Raw genomic sequence first — 19572 nt, forward strand, 5'->3', positions numbered from 1 at the left:
CATTGTGTGTTGTTTGGAAAGTTGATTTAATTTATTCATTACTATTCCTTTATTTCAGAAACCGCACACACGTAACAAACTGATTGTGGAATAAATCACTGCTTGAGACCTGAAACTGTCGTGGATCTTCGCCTATTAACCTTCTGACCGAGGTTGAGATCTAGATGTTGAAAAGCCAGTGCACCGTCGCACGTACATCTTAACAATCATTCTGTATGATGTATAAAACTGTTTCCTCATTGGGGACCTTAAAATGTCCACAAAGTCCAAATTAATAAGGATAGTAATACCACTAGTATTACTATCCTTGTGTAGTCATTTGGTCTCCATAATGTATAGGATTACTAACACACAAATACACACACTTAATACAAAAAAATAAAAATAAAGAAAATTATCATTCCATGTACAACAAATGAGCCCTTATTGTAAAACATTACCAAACTGTGGTAATGGTATCCCCGGTTTCACAGACAAGGCTTAAGACCAGCCCCAGACTAAAATGTAATTCTGAGCAGTTTCAACTGAAAGAAACTTGCACTGACTGATCTTTAAAAATATCAGTGCCTTTGTTTTGTCTCAAGATGCACACCAGTAATGTTTTTTCTAAGGCATGTTAATGAAAATGACTTAAATGTCCTAATTGAACTATGGCCGAATCTTGGCTTAGTCTAAGCCCTGTCTGTGAAACCAGGCCATTAAACAGGACCGAAAGGTTTCTTCTAAATTCTTACTCCAGCATTAGTGAATGCAAGTTTGACTAAATAAAAGTTAATTGATAAAAAAAAAAAAAGAACTCCAAATGAACTTGCTGGGAAGTGGTGTTTGTCAGTGTCCCAGAAGCTCTCCATCGGCAGTAAACTTCAAATGTCATGAAGCTGCACAGCATCTCTCCACAGTCTCTGTGAACGGAAATGTTCCAAAGAGGCAGGAAAGTCAGAAAAAAATTCCTTGAGGAAAGAAAGAAGAACAATTATTATAAAACATATCCAGTCATTATAAATGGTTCAGTTGAGTGAAAGCAATAGACACAGTTGCAGTCCAAAGTTTATATACACTTTGCGGTATCTGCAAAATGTTAATAATTTAAGCAGAGTGTAGAGGGGTAGAATCATTCAAAAATGGCAATTTCTGCTCTGATGAAGCAGTTTATTCTGCAAGGTGTATGTAAACTTTGACCACATCTGCATCACCTAAGAGGTGAATTACCTCAGACATCAGGGCAACATCGTAGTAGAATACTGGGAGATGTTCCTTCAGATTTCCTGATCACACCATCTTCACTGACACTGGGCTTTAAAAATGGATAACATTTTTATAAACATTTTTTATTCCTACTTTACATGGAATAAAACATAACTTTATCAATTACCCAAATATTGATAAATATCCCAAAATCTATGAAAATGAAGAAAGGTACCTTTAATTTGTTTCCCTCATCTTGCCTTGCAAGCTTCTCTCGCACATCTTCCTGAATAATGTTCCTGTATTTACCTGACTGAAACAGCAAAGCTGCTGTCCTCTTCCTTTGGTTTGTTACCTGTAAAATATATGATGATTAGAGGGGGATCTGTACATGCACAGGTGGGAATATATTACTTGCAAATGAAAAAGATTCAAAGCATTTAAAATCCATAGGGATAGTGACTTAATATAGCACTTATAGCTTGTCATGTGTCAGGATGAGCTGACTATAGGCAACAATTCATTAAAAACTTCTAACATCACCTCTTCAGTACAGTAATATTACTTATTACAAACACAAGCAAAAACGGAACGTCTCGCTCTTCAAATGCAAAAAAAACAACAACATTATTTCTAGAGGTGGCTGATATATTGAATATTACTGGTGGTTATAATATCGATTATATACATTAAATATTACAAGATCAGATCTTTTGACTTTTGTTCAGTAGCGTTAAATTGAATTTTAAATTGTTTAGTTAAAATACAATATTGTATTTTCAGCAGCCAAATTTCTTGGTCCACGCACGCGATGACATTCAGATATCAGAATGCATTTATAAATAAATTATAGGACACGATTAATTCCCCTCCTGAGTCCATATAGCAAGAACTGCTGGGTTACGGTGAAAGACGAATGGCAAGACTAAATTAAGAATAAATAAAGCTTATATCAAGATATACTTACTTGATTCATTATCTGCAGTACATAAAGTCTCATCTGTAATCATCCAAACGCTCCTCTGTTCTCGTTTGATCAGCGAAGCTCCCTCACACGCGTTGCGACTCCAGAAACATTTTTCAAACTCTGCTGAAGTAGCGCTCCATCATGACGTAGTATTTTTGGCGCATGCTCATAAAACAAAAGAGATACTTTGTGTGTGGTTACATGTTATTTCAGGCTTTCCATTTCTGTTCAAGTTCAAGTTGTCCTAATACATTGTGTAGTTAGACCAAAGACTATTGTTAGACTCATTCATGACTCGTTCACCTAACTAAAAGTCAGTCATTTTTTATAGTGCAGTGTAGCCTAGTCTAATTAAAATCAAATGTATTTGAATGCAAATTAATTTTGTTTAGATCTTTTGCTTGCAATTAATGCAATTAAATGTGTTTAGGTGACTTAGAACAACATAATGATATTGAAAGTATTCTGTACACAGATGTAAAGTACAGTACTATTACATACAAATACAGTACTCTCATAAATGACCCTGTATGTCAAATATTACGCCGAAAATTAAACTTCATAGAGTTCATAGCACAAGAGCTGGTGATGAATGTATTTAAGTTTAGAAGAAAAATACATTTCAGGTGCATTAGTGCACATAGTATATATTATAATACATAATACATTAAAAATACATTAACAAATGTAATTTTGGAGAACACACTTAAGTTGAAATTAAAATCAATTATTTTACATGTGCTTTGGTATATTGATAAATATATCAAAATGAATGTACTTATTTAAAACACAATAAAATCATAATTATGTGAAATGTATGTTTAAGTAATACTTAATTAATTAATTAGACATTATTATAAAGTGCATTTTTAAAAAGTGCACTTAAGTATGTTAAGACTATTGTCATTAAAGTGTACTCTCTTTAAGTACACTTAAGTGGCCTTTAATTGAAATTATATTATCTGCAAGTGCATATTTTAAAAAGTATACTTTTAATAATTGAAGTACACAAAAAGTACACTTTTACTACAATTAAAGCACACTTCTTTTTCACAAGGGCAGTTTCATCTACGTTCTCCATCACCTGGCATCTACAGAAGATCTCCCAGCCGTCGCAGAGACCTTTACAGACAACAGGACGACACATACCAGCATAATGACAGTGGACTTCTCAACGCACCGCAGGGAGAGTTTTGAGGATTACTATTCTCCAAAATACTACACTAAAGATAAAGATAAAGATAAACATAATTTGTCCCCGAAAGGAAATTTGTCTCGTGCAGAGTGCTACAATGTTGCTCTAAACAATAGTATATACAATAATGATAGACAAAACAGATTAAATAAAACAATTAAGAACATACATTAAAATACAACAATGTGTAATATAAATAATTGCAAAAACACAGAAAAGTGCTAATGTGCCATAGGTGCATTGTTCTTATTAGAATTCAATAGTTTTATGGAGGCAGGAACAAATGAAAGCTTCAATCTATTAGTTTTACACATAGGTATTCTCAGTCTCTTTCTTGATGGCAGCAACTGGTATTCACTAAATACTTTTTGCCCGTCTCACCACTGCCTGTTCGTATAAAGTCTGTATAGGCACATATTGTTTTATTCCTATGATTTTCATGGCTGTTTTGTGGATATGAGCCAATTTGTTTTTCAGTTGAACAGAAAAGTTTCCAAACCAGACTGTAATTCCATAGCGAATGAGACTTTCAAACATGGCTCGGTAAAAAACAAGCAATATATTGCTACCCACCCCATACAGTCTCAGCCTTCTTAAAAAAATAGAGCCCCCTCGGCAAAGGGTGGGTGATATGGTAAAAATATCACAATTCACAATATTATCACAATTCTTTGTCATGTTGGGTTTTCTATTTCGCAAGTTGTTTGAGCAGTACAGCCAAACTAATTTTCCTACTATAAAGACAAAGCCTTTCAAGGTAACAAAATATAAAAAAGTATGGCGGATATTTAGGCCAAAGTGGGTGAAGATAAAAATCGTTGTCATTATTTTATCTTTGTTATTAAAAAATGAGAGCAAAGATATACATTACAAATACACATAATATACAAATAAAATAAACCGTGTTTTATTTTCAGGTAGTCTACAATAGGTGTATTTAGCAGGAGCATTCAAGAAATTGAATGAACAAATATCAAAATAAAACACTATATAGATTGATTCATATTAAAGCAACTGTATTAAAGTTTTTCAGTCAAGAGTAGTGAGTGATTTTTCTCTTTGTGTTTGGTGTTTTAATAACATTAAAGGAATAATTCACCCCAAAATTAAAATAGGCTAGTGTTTTATTTTTATACCTTCATTTACTCACTCAAAAGTTGTTTTAAACCTGAACGAGTTTCTTCTGCTGAAAATAAATGCTATTTTGAACAAGGTGGAAAACCAAACAGTTGGTTAGCCACATTCTTCAAAATATCTTCTTTTGTGTTCAGCACAAGAAATAAATGAATTTGGGACAACATGTGAGTGAGTAAATAATGACAGAATTACAATTTTAGGGTGAACTATCCCTTTAATTACAGTCTGCAGCATGTTTAGTACTGTCCCTTTAAGACCTGCTCGCATCTAATATACAGGCACGCATCCGTTTCTCTCAGCTGTTTACTTTCATTGTAGACATAACCAACTGAGTCTATACATAAACATTGTGTGTTTTGACAGTATTAGCACAAAACATAACTTAGTTCAGTAATAGGCACTGTTTGACGGGCTTTTTAGAGCACGTGCTTTGGGTGTATGTGCTCAGAAAAGGCGCTCGTCAGAACAGCACACGAACGAATCGTTTAACCAGTAAGTCTTTGAAGCAGATGCCGATAATGTACTTTTTTGACTGCGAATGATTCCCCCCTCCCTTTCCTCACAGTGGTTTGGTCCACTGCCTCGTTTCCTTCTTTACTGATACACACATGAGTCCGGTGTGAGAGATCAAGTTAGTTATGTGTAAGTAGGCTGTCAAGGCTATTTTATTCTCTTTAAACATCGGGTGAAATGATTCTTTCTCTTTAATACAGATGATGTTGGATCATTAATAAATTAGTCATGACAAAAAAATGATGACATCCCATGTATTTTCTATGAGCGATTATAAGGTTAACAAGCTTAATACCGTAGCTTGTCACCCACTACAACTAACACGACGATAAGCCTGTGTGTGAACTGATATTAGGCTAATATTGTAGACCTACGTGTTGGGTTTTGTTCAATATGATGTTAAGTGGCAGATCAGTGGGTTTAATGTGGTTGAATTAATGCGAAAGAGACGTACTAGGTTTCAGAGGAAACCTAAAATACTATGGATGACACAAAATAATAATTATAAAATGACCGCGTGGTGAACCATGAACTCATATTTAAACACGGTCTCCATGCTATGTACACATATCTATCCTTACAAGTATAATTTTGGCTGTATTATTTGTGTCCCCTTCAAAAATTGCTCTTGAGAAATTTTACGTTTATTGTCCCCCCCCACTGTCAGATGAAATTTACGCCCCTGGTTGTGTGTAAACCTGCATTTCAGTCACTGCTTACCAAACCTCACAAAGAGAAACCTGCACAGTTGAGCTGTACAATGTATAGGGGTGAATTGAAATTTGCTTAACAGCGGCTACAGAGGCTGTAGAAACACATGAAGACTTGTTTTTAAATAGTTTTATTCACTTACGAATGCTGCAGTACAATGGCTGATAAATGGATTTCTGATAGTTGATGAATGGCCATCCTATTCCAATGAGACTGCAACATCAGCAAGGAGTTGGTGGGTGATGATTTGGGTTGGAATATTGGGAAGTGAGATGTAAGGTCATTTTAGGGTGTAATAATGACTTCTGCAAGATATGTGGAGTTCATAACTGACCATATTCTGCTGTGGTATAAAATGAAGAATAGTGCTCTCAGAAATAAAAGGATTTTCATGCAGGACAACACACTATGCCATGCTGCATAAATACCATGGTTTGAAAATATATTTCTACAGCCACCGTGCAGGTTTCTCTTTGCGAGGTTTGGTTAGCAGTGACTGAAACGCAGCTTTACATACAACTGCCAGTCTGCATGAAGAGGATCTTTAGACTCCAGTAGCTTCAAACACCTGTTTGCTGCTCAGCAGTGGCTTTTTTTTTTGTTTGACAAAAACTTTCCTTAATAAATCTTTATCTGACCAAGATCTTCTGTGCTCTAAGTCACTCACAAATCTTTTGACAGTTCAATAATTTCTATTTGCTTTTCGCGAAATATTGTTTGTTTTGAACAAACCTGTCTGAGATTGATACCAGTTAAATAAAAAGATGTGAAAAACAACACAAACAAAAATCTGACTCTTTATTGTACCGAAATCCTACTGATATATCACTTGCATAATAATTTGGAACGCAGTGTAGGTACACTGACATTACAGCATGACATGCACGTCATCAGAATTGTGAATCAGGGTATCATACTTGGTTGGGATTTTCTCCAGAAGCACCAGGTGGTCTTGAATGTGGGTAAATGTGCTGCCTATATGACCAAACTCTGCCGCTGTTAAGCAAATCTCAATTTACCCCTATACATTGTACAGTTCAAATTACCGTGACAACTACTATTCCAGCCTGATGTGAAATGCACTGTATAGTGCAACTTATCCCATCTGCTGTTAATGCAGGTTTAGCAGATGGATACTGTGGGTTGTTTGAGCCATATCTGTCCAAGTTAGATGGTATTGCAGTTGCACGCACCCTTACAATAGCTGAAAACGGTCAAACTGTAGTGTGGCTCATGAATCCAACTAACAGCCATTTTGTACTGCAACCAGGTATGCAACTGGGGGAGTTCACTCCAATAAGCTCAGATGATATTGTTGAGCACTCTGATGTTGTATGTAATGTGTCTACCCCTTCTACACAGGTGTCACCTCTTAAATTTGAAGTTCAAAGTGGGGGTCTCTCTGATTCTCAGATGAACGAACGGCATTTGTGTGTTTAGTAAGAGCCCTACAGACTTTGGTAGAACAAACAAAGTCACACACAAAATCCCATACAGAAACGTGCTTATCGCACTTCGCCTCAGATGCAGGAGGTGATTCAGTCGCATGTGGACGACATGGTGGCAAAAGGCATTGTGGAGGCCAGTCATAGCCCTTGGGCTGCACCTATCATTATGGTGTCGAAAAAAGATGGCACCTGGCGTTTTTGCGTAGATTATAACAAACCAATGTGCTTTTAAAAAATAAAACCTCTCTTCACAGACACGTAAATAAAACAACATGAATCGCAGCGAAAACTTGCCTCAAAGACATGAGAAATATATGTATAGAAAGCTTGAAATGTCTACTTGTAAATGGAGTAAGTCACGTCCAAAACAAATATTCTCTGTTAAAGTAAAGTAATCCGTATGAAACCAACATGTCCATTTTTCCTGTCTCAACTCATCATATCTAAGGCAGTCACGGCCACGCGCCGATCGCGCTTTTCACATTCTAGATCCAGTGGAGTAGCCATTGTCACTCCCTCACATACAGGCTTTCGATCACGAAACATGTTTTACAAATGTTAAATCAATATATTGTTTTCTGTGAAGGAGTGAACAGGATCATTATCACTTTATTTTGTAGCAAAAACTCTTGTCTACCACATCCAGTTCTCAAAAGTCTTGTGAACAAATATTCTGTATGTGTTTTATGGCCTTATTTCAGTGACTTAAAAAATTTAGTTTTTCACTAACCACGTATAAATATTTTCTCAAAAACACTAACATGTACTTTCATGCTGCTCACATTTATTTATTTATTTACAGGGACAATGCACATTAATAAACATAATTGTATAGGTGCCAGAATTAGCCCAAAAGGCTATTTTTCATCAGTAGACAAAGGCAGAGCATTACACATATACACATCATATGGAGAGAGAGAAAAAGAAAAAAAAAAATATTACAGAAACAAATTCACACACAAACAAAACTAAAATACAAAATAAGTAAATTATCTAAAACGAAGTAAACATATGAGGGAAAAGAGAGAGAGAGAGAGATGGCAACAGGAGAAGGCAACATAGCCAAGAGCAATTAGCACAAGGAAGTCTATTGTCAAGAATACAATACCATTCATTTAGTGTCCACTTCAAGGCAGACTGAGGTCACCGAACCGTATTCTACTTCTGTACAGCCTGCTTCTTCTGATACATGTTCTGGGTTTGAACCTTCAAACTCTGCTTTCTTTACCTGTTCCAGCATTGCATGCCTGGGTATGGGTAGTGAAGATATACAGCAGGCTCAGACAGCTGATCCTGTCCTGAGCGTTGTCACCGAATGGGTATCAAGTAAGAAGAGACCTCCGTATACAATGTTGAAAGGAACTGCTAGCAGTCTGAGGCATTTCTGGAAAGAGTTCCCAAGGCTTACTTTGGTGGACTCTGTTCTTTGCCGTAAAGTTAGACCCCCACCAAGTGATCAGATCTTGCAGGTTGTAGTTCCACCTGCGCTGCTGCCAAAAGTGTTTGAGAATTTGCATGGTCCTCACTTTCTGGACATTTCAGTGCACAAAAGACATTGCAGCGTGCTCTAGTGAGATGTTTTCGGCCCCACGTGTCTAGGGACATTACACAGTGTTGTGCTCAATGTCAAGCCTGTTAATCTAGGAGACCACCAATGCCTCATCAGCAGGCACCAATGCAAAACATAAATCGCAAGCATGCCTTTTGAGAAAATTGCTGCTGATCTAACGGAGTTTCCTGTTACTCAGAAAGGGAACAGTTATGTTCTTGCAGTAATGGACTACTTTACAAAATATCTCAACCTCTATGCAATTGCTGATCAACGTGTAATGAATATCACCAAGTGTTTGTTCGAAGATTATGTGGGCCAGCATGGAGTGCCTCAGAGTTTGTACACTGACTAAGGGCAGCAGTTTGACTCTGACTTGGTGAAAGAACTGTGCTCCCTACTTGGAATTCATAAAACAAGAACATACCCATATCATGCTATGTCGGACGGTATGTTGGAACGTGCCAATAGATCTATAAAAGATCAGCTTGCAAAGTATCTGTATACCAAAGGGGGAGAATGGGATGACCACTTAAAATAAGTTGAATTTTCTTACAATACAAGTGTTCATTCATCAACCAAACACACACCTTTTTTCTTGGCACATGGCCAAGAAGCTCGCCTTCCTGCTGATTTTCTTCTTGGTGTTCTCATAGCACCTTCTAGAGCAGGGGTGCCGATCTCAGTTCCTGGAGGGCCGCAACCCTGCAGAGTTTTGTTCTAACCCTGCTCCAACACACATACTATGCAGTTTTCAATTAAGCCTGAAGGACATAATTAGTTGGATCAGGTGTGTTTAATTAGGGTTGCATCTAAACTCTGCAGGGCTCTGGCCCTCCAGGAATTGAGTTTTACACCACTGTTCTAGAGGTACACCAGGAACCCCAAATGAATATGCACATTCTATGCTTGGCCGATTACGTTCTGCATTCACCGCTGTTGCAGACAATATTCAGACAGCTGGTGCACAGCAAAAGCATTACTTTGACCGCCATATCCGCCATACAGCTTATCAGCCTGATGATCTCGTATGAGTTGATCTTCCAGTTATGTCAAGACACAAACTCTCTCCAAAATGGACTGGACCATACAGGGTCTTGAGCAGATTGAATTCATCCACAGGTGATATTGGAGTGACATATAAAGTGTTAGATCTGCATGATCCTAGGTCAAAGCCTAAAGTGATTCAGTATATAACCGGCTAAAACCTTACCTCTCTGTGTGGTCCCCTGAACCTCGTCCTGTTCTGATATCCCCTTTAATATCCTGATATCCTCTGATATCCCCTCCGCTTACAGGGCTATCAGGATCTAGACTTATGTTCTTCAAGATTCTTCGGTACTCAAGTCTGTAAGGTCCATTCAAGTGGTGCAGGAGAGGGATGATACATTACCTCCTGTTCAGGATGAACTTTCTGAGGGGTCTAGAGCTAAATTGCTAGTAGAAATCCCTTGTGACAAACCAGCAGATGGCACGAAAACAAGGTCAGGACGTTCTGTGTGTCTTCCAATACGTTATAGGGAATTATAATGTCTTTATTCATCTCTATGGTGTTTTTTTCCCCTTCCCATTTGCTAATACATTCCTGAGTATGGGATTTTGAAGGGTATGTAGAAAACACAGTGGAATAATGTAAAATGAGGTCAGAAACATAACACATTCAAGTTATTATTTGTATGCTGTAAAAGTTTACTGTTGTCGAAACTTCAGAATTGTGTTTTTTTTTTGTACCTGAAAGTGATTTTTGTTGAAATTACTAAGGTCTGGAAAGCTTATGTTGTTACAAATTTATGATTCTGTTGTGGGTTTTTTTCAACAAAGTTTCTTTTCATAAAGGGGAAGTAATGTAAGAGTTAAAAAAATTAGAAATGCCCCACGTTAAAGTGCCTGTTGTTATAAGGACTTTTATTCTGATGGGGTGGAAGGCAGAGAAGAAGAGAGGAGGATGTGAATAGTAAATAAAGTGTAGAAAGAGAGCTCGTCATTATTCAAGGCTTTATTTCTCTAAACATTTAATTAAAGCCCCGTAAACACCCACAAGTGCGCAAGCAAAGCGTTACACTACTGTGTGTCTGTGAGAGAGAATGGGAGAAATCGTGATTCTGTACATAAAAAGTGGAAAACATGGAAATAGTTTGTCATTTTTTTTACCATATTACTTGTTATATTTATTTGCTCAACGTCTTATGGGGTTTTGGTTCTTTTATTGTTATAGATAGCCCATAGTATTGTAGCGTCTGCTTAGGATCAGTGACGATCGTTGGGGCTTTATGTTTTAAAAGACCCTTTTAGCCTTTTGATATTTGCATATAAATTACAGACCTGGGCCCGTATTCTTAAAGATTCTAAGAATCCTCTCAGAGAGCTCCTAACTTAGCTTAAAAATTTCTAACTAGGAGTCTTAGCTTAAAAGTGATTCAGGACCAATCTGAGAGCAACCCTGAGCGAGGAAAAGACAAAAATTTTACCTTAGTGAGGAGGTGGGGCTGACCCCGTTGCTAGCGATGACACAGTCTTTTGAAGACTGTGATTGTTTGGTTGTCCAAGAAGGAAATAAAAGAGCGCTTTTAAGAGTAGGGTCTATTATAAGCCTTCACTTTGAAATTACAGGCGTAATTTTTAATTTTGTTTTATCGTACTCTCTCTCTCTCTCACATACACACACACAAACATACATTATAAATTTACATTATAAATTTCATTTAAACTATACACTTTATTTTTTATTTACCATGATACTTAACGTATTTTATAGGAAATAAACAGCGACACAATGAGGTTCTGAAAGTGCTGTAACAGACCCAAATCATCGCTGCGGCATAGTTGCATTTTTCCATTTGCCAAATATGTTAATTTAGTTAATGTAGTGATTACGTCCATTTCTGGCGCTATGGCATTTCTGCGCGGTGTCGGAGATGTTAGCATGTCTTTAATAAGATCGGTCACAAACTTGATCCCTGCACGATCTAATGTGTAGCGTCTTATTAACTCACTGTCATGCATTGTGTGCAACACATTTCTTCTCCCTCTTCATGTTTTGTCCATTTCTCCACTGCTAAAGAAACTCTTAAGCCTCTTAAAAGTCCTCATCCGTACTCCTAACAATTTTGGACCTTAAGACCTCTTTTAAGGGTTAAGATGCTTTTTGAATTTCTTTTTTCTTTACTAGGATCTTTTCTTTAATTGTAGGGGGAAACACCCACATTTCTAAGAATTTTCTTAGAATCTTGTTACTAGGAGCAACTCTTAGCGCTAAAACATTTTTTTGAATACGGGCCCTGGTCCCACATTCTACATTTATATGGGTGCTTAATTGCCAATGGTTTTCCCCCACTATCAAAAAGATGCTAACCAGATCAGCTCTCTGGTCTTCCCTCGGACTTCAAACACATTCCAAAGGGAAGTAAATGACCCCCCAATGCCAGGCACCAACGGCCTGACTAGACCAGTGGTCTGTCTCCACAATTTCAATACACATCACACACACACATAAAGACATTTTCTTTATTTAGGCCATAATTAAGCAGTTAAAAAATGTATCTGGTATATGCATGTGTTGTATGTATGTTCCCCTATTATATTAACCTAGTTACAACTCTTTACTTGTATTAGTTAGATTCCAAATACCTATATTCAAGTGTATGAGTGTATCTCTGCTTTAATATCTTCTAGAGGTTTTAGTCCATGGGCCCAGGCCACATTTTTCACTAATTGGTACCACCCAAGGTGGCAAATTCTAGTTAGATTTTTTTTTTAAATCCATATCTCTAGATGATATTACAACATGATAACCTTTTGTTAGTGGTAGCTTTGTCACAGAAATCAGCCTTCAATGACACTAACCGTTGAGCCAGATAATGAAAATATCTTGTAACTTTATTTGAACAGAGCATGTCATACAAAGAAAAACAACATAATTCTACCTTGTTCATGAGCTTATTTGGTCATTGCAAACTGTTTCTGTTTATTCATTATCCTCGTCATCATCATCATATTCAACTAGTTTCATGACATCAGTATCCTCCTCCTCCTCCCTCTGATTGCTGCAGGTTTGTAGCTTGCACATTTCTACGCTCTCCTGCATTGTAAATGAATGAACCTGTTAGGAGTATCTGAAGAAACTCCACTAGAGATGTAGGAGTGCAGTTTTTTCATAGTGAAGATGCTACGACTTTCCTGTGATACAATACTGATGGTATGCTACCTTCAGATAGGTCTTTAGCAAGATCAAGGATGGGGCTGTAGCCTCTTATTTTAGCTGCTCTGAGTAGTATGTTCCATGAATCTACAGGTGCATCTCAATAAATTAGAACCATTTTTTTCTTGTAAGTTATTTCAAAAAGTGAAACTTTCATATATTTTATTATATGATTCATTGCATGTAAAGTAAAACATTTCAAAGTTTTTTTTGTTTTAATTTTGATGATTAGAGCTTACAGCTCATGAAAGTCAAAAATCCGTATCTCAAAATATTAGAATATTTACATTTGAGTTTCAATAAATGACCATCGCTACAGTATAAATTCCGGGTATCTCTTGTTCTTTGAAGCCACAATAATGGGGACGACTGCTGACTTGGCAATGATCCAGAAGACGAACATTGACACCCTCCACAAAGAGGGTAAGTCACAGAAGGCCATTACTGAAAGGTGTGGCTGTTTACAGAGTTCTGTATCAAAGCATATTAAATGCAAAGTTGACTGGAAGGAAGAATTTGGGTAGGAAAAGGTGCACAAGCAACAGGGATGACTGCAAGCTTGAGAATACTGTCAAGCAAAGCTGATTCAAACACTTGGAGAGCGTCACAAGGAGTGAACTGCAGCTGGAGTCAGTGCATCAAGAGTCACCACGCTCAGACGTCTTCAGGAAAAGGGCTACCAAGCCACTTCTGAACCAGAGACAACGTCAGAAGCATCTTAACTGTGCTGTGAAGAAAAAGAACTGGACTGTTGCTCAGTGGTCCAAAGTCCTCTTTTCAGATGAAAGTAAATTTTGCATTTCATTTGAAAATCAAGGTCCCAGAGTCTTCAGGAGAGGCACAGAATCCATGTTTCCAGTCCAGTGTGAAGTTTCCACAGTCAGTGATGATTTGGGCTGCCATGTCATCTGCTGGTGTTGGTCCACTGTGTTTTCTGAAGTCCACAGTCAACACAGCCATCTACCAGGAAATTTTAGAGCACTTCATGCTTCCTTCTGCTGACAAGCTTCATGGAGAGGCTGATTTCATTTTCCAGCAGGATTTGGCACCTGCCCACACTGCCAAAGGTACCAAAAGCTGGTTCAATGACCATGGTGTTACTGTGCTTGACTGGCCAGCAAACTCACCTGACCTGAACCCTATAGAGAATCTATGGGGTATTGTCAAGAGGAAGATGAGAGACATCAGACCCAACAATGCAGATGAGCTGAAGGCCGCTATCAAAGAAACCTGGGCTTCCATACCACCTCAGCAGTACCACAAACTGATCAACTCCATGCCACGCCGAACTGAGGCAGTAATTAAAGCAAAAGGAGCCCCTACCAAGTATTGAGTACACATACAGTAAATGAACATACTTTCCAGAAGGCCAACAATTCACTAAAAATGCACTTTTTTTATGAAGTATTCTAATTTGTTGAGATTTGTTGAATTTTGTTAAATGTGAGCCAAAATCATCACAATTAAAAGAACCAAAGACTTAAACTACTTCAGTCTGTGTGCACTGAATTTATTTAATACACGAGTTTCACAATTTGAGTTGAATTACTGAAATAAATGAACTTTTCCACGACATTCTAATTTATTGAGATGCACCTGTATATTCATAGGTGCCACAAGGTTAGAGTCATCATCCGAACAGTGTATTAAACACTCTGACTGTAACACTTGCACTTTGTTCTGCCATACTTCTCTATTCTGTGATGTACATTGAAAATAACAGAAATACCGGTATATCAAGAACAAGGAACATTTAAATATGAGGTGTTAAAAATGGCATCAGGACTAGCAGTTTCCAATTATGTCATGTGCTAGTCTGTGCAACAAAGTATTGTGAAGTAATCGAACGTGAAATTTTGAAATCACATGAAATTTCAGCCGTCTTGCACTACTTCCATCTCTGCATCTCCACACACTCAATCTTTTTTTAATTATTAACGAAGCTGTTATCGCATAAAACAGGTATCAAATGAAAGAGTGGACCTTCTGCTTCACAGTGACACTAGTACCTTGCTTATAGAACAAAGATGGTCGGAGTAATCTTGATATGAAAATGCATAAAATTAAACAAAGTTGCAATCATCGGTCATTTCTTTACTCATTTTCACACAGCTGAGTCATAGCTGAATAAGTTGCAAAGTGCTTGTGGCCTCCAAGGGTAACACATATCAAAATAAACAGCAGGACTTACCTTCTCAGATGATGCTAGTGGCTTATCATTACAACAAAGTACGGTGGAGTAATCTGGTTTTGAAACTAGCACCAGGCATTGTTGTTGCATAATATACTATTTCATATACAGTTCATACATATTTTTTCAAATTGCTAGGTCATGGATTGTCCCACCATCATGGTTCTGATATCACCAGATTACAGACAGTCTTGTCTATCCTTATCTGAAAAGATATCCCCTAACATCAATATCTTTTGAGATAGATATACAAATATAAAAATTGAATATATGCAAAAAATTGTATTATTTAATGTGAAGGCTAATATAAAATGTATACAACAAATATGTCAAATTATGTCAGATCTGGATAGTCCTGACTGTCCTGAAAAAATCAACATATAGGATGTATGGCTACCTCTTACAATAGACTTCATACAAACCTGCTGTGCAGATACTGTAGGACGATAATGGCTAAAATAATGATTGTCCCAAAAGATTAGTAAAGCTACTCATTTGAAATGGTTACCATGTTTCAAAGTACTTATATGGACTCTACAAACAAAATGGTACCGAAGAGATTTTGCCACCTTAGGTGGTACCAAATTCTGGCTTGGCCCATGGACTATTTCTTTCTTGGTATCAAAATAATCTTCTTTTTATTCCTCAAACAATGATGTACACCAGGGTTCCTCAAATCTTAGCCTGGAGGGCCAATCCACTGCAGAGTTTAGCTCCAACCCTGATCAAACTCACCTGTCTGTGATTTTCGAATGATCCTGAAGACACTGATTAGCATGTTCAGGTGTGTTTGATTAGGGTTAGAGCTAAACTCTGCAGGAAAGTGGATCTCGTGGGCCAGATCTGAGGATCCCTGATGTACACTATGTGATTGTGAAATGCATCATACAAATTTTACTATGCTTTGAAGTAAAACTGCACCAACTCTCCAGACCAGCAATAAAAATGCAAATGGACCATAAACTGAGACAAAGAAAGTTTATCTCGCTCAAAATTCATGCCTCTGATTGGCCACTCCACCCAAAAGGTGGGTGCGGCTGGGAACTATCAAAACCCTTCTTCTTAAGACGGAGGTGTGTACAAAGACTCTTCAAAACTCACCTTTTGAGTTTTACCTTCAAGTAACTTTTTCGACTCGCTGTGGACTTTCCTAAGAACCAGAGGAAAATCTCCAGCTCACTCCTAAAGAACTCATCAAGAACCTCCATTGTCTATCGCATCTGGACTCTTGTTCAGCAACAAAGCCAATGCAAGTAACTGTTTACAACTATTTAGATGCGTGTTTAAGTTTAAGCCCCCTTTAAAGGTGATTTTTGATTCTTTGATGATTCTCTTTGGGTTGTCAAGTCAAGTCACCTTTATTTATATAGCGCTTTTAACAATACAGATTGTGTCAAAGCACTTAACAGTATCAAATTGGAGGATAGAGTGTCAGTAATGTATAATGATGATTAAACACTCAATTTTCAGTTAAAGGCATTTCATTATTGAATTCAGAGATGTCATTGTCTAGCTCAGTTTAGTTTAAATAGTATCTGTGCAATCAAATTGGCGATAATCGCTAGAAATTAAGTGTCCCCAACTGAGCAAGCCAGATGCGACAGCGGCAAGGTTGTGGTTAATTGATGTGAAATACTGTCATTCTTTATTCTTCTCTCTCTTTCCTTACTTTCCTTCATTCTGTATATATATGTTTTGCTTAGTTTAGTGTATGTTAGCTATAGTTTAATTTATTAAATCCCTTATATTCACAATTGATTGTCTCTGTGTTCTGCTCACAATTCGAAGTCACTGAATGTCGATCCTTGCTACTATTGCTAGTACTGCATAAAGCAGGAAAGCTATTCTTCCTTGGCTTTGGAAAATAACCTTTCCTAGAATTGATAAATGATTATATTGTCTGCTCGGTGGACTGACAAATCAAATAATTGTAATATTGATTCTGCTACAGTTAATTCTAAGATCTAATCTAAATATTTACTATTAATTATAAATATTTCCCTTTTGAGCTAATTTGCTACAGTATAACAAAAATATTATATATCATTGTGCTTGGGCCCCCCTTGACGAGCAAGCATAGGCACGTGCATATGTATATATACAGGGTGCAATTTGTGAAAAAAGCAGAGGAGGAGATGCTTTTGAAAACTTTTTTTTTTCTCTCCCCATAGGTGGAAGGTAAGGGTACGACTATAGCCTAAGTAACCTAATGTTAGTGTAATCTGTTAATAACGCACATAATAAACCCGTCTTTTTTGGCAAGTACCATATAATGGGTGTCGTGTCATGAAATGTTTTTAATATATGACGGAAACTGTAACGTGATCGCTAATCTATTAAAAACATTGTGAGTTAGGCCTATTAATTGTAATGATTTCATTTCCACGGTTATTCAAGCAACGAATACATTATTTAGAGAAAGCGAGCAAAGAACACAGTATCAACAGGGCTTTTTGAAACTCCAAATCAGATAAATCATTGAGTCTGTTGTATCAGGTGACCCAATAAATACACAATTTCCTGATCAATTCTCAATTGGGAACAGTGACAATGAACCTGATACAACAAGTCGCAAAATGATTCAAAGCGTTCCAATCTGATCGGGTATCGCAAATCATTTGATTCAGAACAGCCTCAAAGCGCGTATTGCGAATCATTTGATTTAGATTGGGACCTAAAATAAAAATATCCCGCCGGGGATAAAAATAACTCAGCAGAGGCAGGGATGCATAAACGAGAGGGGGAAAATCCCTCCACACACATACATACATACATAAATTTTATATATATATATATATATATATATATATATATATATATATATATATACATATATATTAGGGCTGGTAATTTAATGCGTTAATTAGATTAATTAATTACGGTGAAAAGTAACACGTTAAAATTATTAACGCATTTAACGCTCTTGCCCCTCCCCAGACCTATGTGGGTCATCTGACATTTCATACAGTTGATTGATGACAAATATGAGGCAGGGCAACAACTCACTGTGCGATGGAGCCTAGGGAACGTAGTTAGAATGTCCCTAAAATTCAAGATATGGGGCAAAAATGCCTCTGAGTTTTTGTCTCATATTTACATCATATAGTTAACCAATATCACACGAGCAATAGGCTAAGTGCAATATCACACGAGTGCAAATGTGATACTGATCTTATACTACAGTTCAGTAAGTAAGAAGTTAATATTGTGTTATTTTAGACACGATGTTGTCTGTTTTGCTCAATTTTGCCAATGAAAATATAAAGACAAAACAGAACTGTTCGTCTCCGAGCAACACACAGTGGCATTTCATTTCTTAATGCAAATTTTGAACAAATTGGGTGAATCATTTGGCGCATTGAACCATTGGCCATAGGCGCGTTGGATTTGAAGTGGATTATCATCATCAGATCGATCAGAGTATGACATCAAAGTGCCGCGAGAGCAATTCAAAAGCATAAGGAGCTGTCTGCTCTCTATAGCTCTTGCAGTACTTTGATGTTACACACCAATCGGTCTGATGGTGATGATCAACTTCAAGTCGAACAAGCCTAATGATTCAATGGACCATTCATAAAGAACTGTTTACTTCACTCCTGAATGAATCGGCCATTTGAACAAATCAAATAAATGAATAAAAATGACTCGATGACTTTTACCACCACCTACTGTCAGTTTTAGTTTGTTATTTAGAGGATCATTTCATTAAAGAAATTATTTCATATTTCCATAGTAATAATAATACAATTAATACAATTAATTATTAGGTATAGTTCACCCACCCAAAAATGACAATTGTGTCATCACTGTTGTGGCAACAAAATATTTCTTGCTGAAGCTACTTTTTGTAATGTCGATTTGATGCTTTACACAACAATGACTTTAAATGATCTTTTAGGATTAATTTCTCAGCCAAATTTGATGTGTGATTATTTTGCGATTAATTAATCGTCACATCATGTAATTAATTAGATAAAAAAATGTAATCGCTTACCAGCCCTAATATATATATACACATACACATACATATATACAGCATCTCACAGAAGTGAGTACACCCTTCACATTTTTGTAAATATTTTATTATATCTTTTCATGTGACAACACTGAAGAAATGACACTTTGCTACAATGTAAAGTAGTGAGTGTACAGCTTCTATAAGAGTGTAAATTTGCTGTCCCCTCAAAATAACTCAACACACAGCCATTAATGTCTAAACCGCTGGCCACAAAAGTGAGTACACCCCTAAGTGAAAATTAGCCATTTTCTCTCCCGGTGTCATGTGACTCGTTAGTGTTACAAGGTCTCAGGTGTGAATGGGGAGCAGGTGTGTTAAATTTGGTGTTATCGCTCTCACTCTCTCATACTGGTCACTGGAAGTTCAACATGGCACCTCATGGCAAATAACTCTCTGAGGATCTGAGAGGAGCGCAAGGTCTCTAACATCCACCAGCTCCGTGATGTCGTCATGGAGTGGA

At 37.0% G+C, this 19572-nt stretch overlaps 1 long non-coding RNA gene across 1 annotated transcript; it reads right to left on the reverse strand.

Annotated features, from left to right (window-relative positions):
* Positions 1-61: 61 nt before the first annotated feature.
* On the reverse strand, positions 62-3199 carry LOC131537343 (uncharacterized). The gene is made up of 3 exons (XR_009270254.1): positions 2153-3199; positions 1421-1540; positions 62-1294 (listed from the first exon to the last, which is right to left on the reverse strand). It is a non-coding gene; the product is annotated as an uncharacterized LOC131537343 (long non-coding RNA).
* Positions 3200-19572: the final 16373 nt, after the last annotated feature.

The sequence above is a fragment of the Onychostoma macrolepis genome, chromosome 03, assembly GCF_012432095.1.
Source record: "Onychostoma macrolepis isolate SWU-2019 chromosome 03, ASM1243209v1, whole genome shotgun sequence".
Lineage (NCBI taxonomy): Eukaryota > Metazoa > Chordata > Actinopteri > Cypriniformes > Cyprinidae > Onychostoma > Onychostoma macrolepis.